We start from the raw sequence: 3,794 nt of genomic DNA on the forward strand, positions 1-3,794 counted from the left end.
AACAGACTTTCAGTGGGTTGGGTCGTTACGTTTTGACCAGGTCAAACGGGTCGGCCTTTTGACCTGAATGGGCCACTGTTGGACCGAGCCACGCGTCGACGTATCATAGACGCGTCCCGTCCATTTACTGGATGACAACTGTCCCAACGCTGAGCCGACACGTGGATCCGCCGGCGAATGAGAATTTTACACGTGAAAAATCACCATTGGTCCCGGCTATTAGCGGGTTATCGGATCCAAACCGAAACCCGATAACTTAACGAGACCCGTTATGGTGGATGCCACGTGTCGGTTACCCTTGACGAAAGCACTTCCATGACGCGTCATTTATCGTTATAGAAATGGACATTTCCGTGATGATAATTTTGATATTGTCATGGAACACTTCTACGACAGCACGTGTATGACTATGTTGATTCTGTCATAAAATCATTATGGATGTACATGTATGACAGAAAACATGACCTACTGTGATAAACATGTATCATAACAAAAGTGTTTTTTTTTTTTGTAGTGGTGGGTGCAGCCACTACTTTTCCTATTTACATTTGATATTCATGTGTATGATCGACGTGCATGGATTTGATGTTTTAATGTGATGAGTGCGGTTGTCCAGCAGGACATTTGAGGCGTCGTCTGGCGTTCCCGAATTGTATTCAGGCGCGTACACGGATATTCAGGGGGTGGATTTGCTCAGTACTACGGTAGATGCTCTCCAGCACCATCTCTTAAAACAGACAGACACACTATCCTCAGCAGACCACGAGCGGATGGGTCCACGGACAAGATATGGCTGGGGCCATCCAACCTTTATTTCCAAAAATTCCTCATTTGTCAAGTTGGAAGGAGAGAGAAAAGAGATAGGTGAGAGGGGGATCATGTGGTTAATTTTGGTTGGAAATGTGTGTATGGTGTGCGGTTGGGAGGAGAGAGAGAAAAGAGAGGACCACGTGGTTTCTTTTTGTTAGTCAGGATAATGTCCGAACTCCTGCATAGCGCACTTACGGTTGTTGCTAGGATACCAAAAGATGTACACGCGGACTGATGCACAGACATTTAGATGTCCCTATTGGATGGCAAAAATTATCCGGGCACTTTGAGGGTCCGCATTGGAGAAGCCCTAAGGGGATTCTATTTCTTTACAAAAATGTTAAAACCATATGAAGAGCTATGGATACAGAGAGAGAGAGAGATTATATGGGCGACTTTGACCTCTTATGTTGTTGTTTTTTTGCGTGCCATTGTGTCTCACACGCCGGCGAGGATGGTTGTAGTGGTGGTCGCATGGGAGGTGACAGAGTGTGGTTCCTTTGGTGATGGGTTGCTCCCTTGGCTTCGCTGTATCAATGGCAGGATCCCGGGTTCTTTGAGGGCTTCAATGCTGAAGCTTGAGCTTGGCGTGTTTGGACCCCGTTAGCTGTTATGTAGTGTCATGTATCTTTGCTGTTTTATTTTCTATTTTCTTTCCTGTTTATGTTGTTCTCATATGTATTACTTTGTGATGGCTTTATTTATAAAATAGGGCGCATGTCTTTTTCGTTCGCTAGTCGACGACAGCCCCTTCCTGATCGCGGACATGGTCGGGTGTTCTACCGCTTTTTTCATCTTTTTTTTCGCATGGATGTGATAGAACCTCACTTAGTTGGATGGGTGGATGTACAGACTCATCCAAATCTGTACGTCTATAAAAAAAAGTGTAATAAGTGAACTCATTCTTATTGAAATTGCTTCAAGTGCGTTTATTGAGATGAGTGTATGTATGTAGACATCTGCATTGTACCGTGTTAAAAAAATGGAATTGCCTCCCGTACAATACAGTCTACTCCTTTTTTGGTACGATTATTTCAGGCTGCAATCTCAGGCACTTTGGACCCAGCCAGGCACACGTACCCACCTTCATTGTATCGAGGCGCGTCTTCTCTCGGTCTCAGGGGCACTAGTGGGTGGTGGGGCTGCCGCAAATTCGTCCTGAAGTCCATGCTGGACTGGTTGTCACTATTCGGGGACGGCCGCTTCCCAATACGGCGCCGTATCAGTCGCCGCCGCAGGAGCTGCCCGGCCACGTCGAGCCCATCCTCCGGGAGGGGAGAGGCACGAGCGTCAAGTTCCGCATGGGCGGCCAGGAGTTCCACAGGCACATGTCCCTCCTGGTTGCGCAGTCGCCTGTGTTCTGGGCATGGTTGTTTGACCCGATGGTGACGAAGGATAGACGACGTGCATCACGAATGTTTAGAGTAATGATGCAGAGTCGACACACCACATAGCCAAGGTCTGTTACAAGCTAATTGTTTCCTAATGCCTCCCAAGCCTAATTAACATGTTTTTGGTAGTGTGTGTGTGTGTGTGACTCAACGTATATTTTGTACTGCCTAAGAACATGACTTGAACAAAATAAAATGACGGGAATTGTCGTGGGTACTATCCAGCATGACCAGCTCACTGGGAGATAAAATATGTTGGCACACCGAATGAGTACTTTTCTTTATCTGCTACTGCCCGTGTGATCACTATGAGCCACGGCAGATGGAACTATATATATGCACAAATACTTATGGGAAGGTCAGAATAATATATATGTCATAACAAGTCATCAAAGGGGTGGGTGGTGATGAGTATTTCGTTTCTTGTGCTTTTTCTTTTGAAAAACTTATAGAGTTTTGATTGAGTTTGTACATCCAGTTTTTCAACCAGGTGAGTTGCTTGTAAGTTGTCCTTGGTTTTTTTTTAACACATACAGATACAGGTCCCGGACAACCCAGATCCTATATTGATCAAAGCAACAAGACAGAGCATCTTACGTACAATAGGACTCGAACTAGAAAAGAAAATACAACCAATTCCCTGAACTTTATGAAGAGGACCCCAGAACACAACACAGATACATATTGCAATCGGGTCTGAAGCATCCTCCTCATAGAACCAACTTCGCCGGCGCTAGGGACGCAACCACTTGGTCCGACGAAGCCTCCACAGCAGCACGCCACGAACTCTACTTGAATGATGCACTGCCTCCCCTGTGGCATCTTGGCCAGGAGGAAGAAAGATGGTCGCCCTTTGGCCAAGCAAATCGGCAACGCATAAGAAGAGATGAACCGCCGGCCACCGTAATGGCCGCATAAGATAATCTGAAGCAGTTGCCGGAGATCCACTTGTCCCCCCCCAAAAGCATCATCACCACCTCGCCCGTGGATTTTCCTGTAAACACATGGCGAATCGGAGAACCCCTTTCTACAGCATATGGACCAACAAAGCCGGTGCCATTTGCGCAGATCTGGCTCAACAAAGTAGCAACAAGACATGAAACGCTTTGATCGGGCAAATCTCTCTCCGCCACTACCTCGACGGGCAAAGAAGAACAACGCCCTCACCACCACAACTTGCCATAGCACTAGAACGAGTTTATTCAAGGGGATCCTGCCAAATCTGGCGCCTCCCGATTCCCTCCACCATGGGGGCAAGCAAGAAGACAATGGCGACCACCACCAAACGCTGCTCGCAAGCGCTAGTGGTTTCCATCCCAACGACATATCGCCAGACCACGGCATGAAGCCAAAACTAACTAACACTACTACTACCCTAATATGGACAGGGAAGACCCAAGCACCTCTCCATAGCCATCGCTAGCAGGCATGCCGTCGGATGAGGCGTTGGATCAGGCTAGGCAGTCCCTGGCCGACTCTCAAAAGAGAGGCAGTGAAAGAGAGGAGAAGAGGGTGGAGGGCGAGAAGGGATAACGACGTGAATAAATTCGTAGGTTGCTTGTACTTGGTTGGATAATAAGATAAAGTTAAGTT

Source organism: Triticum dicoccoides, chromosome 7B (genome assembly GCF_002162155.2).
Source record: "Triticum dicoccoides isolate Atlit2015 ecotype Zavitan chromosome 7B, WEW_v2.0, whole genome shotgun sequence".
NCBI lineage: Eukaryota > Viridiplantae > Streptophyta > Magnoliopsida > Poales > Poaceae > Triticum > Triticum dicoccoides.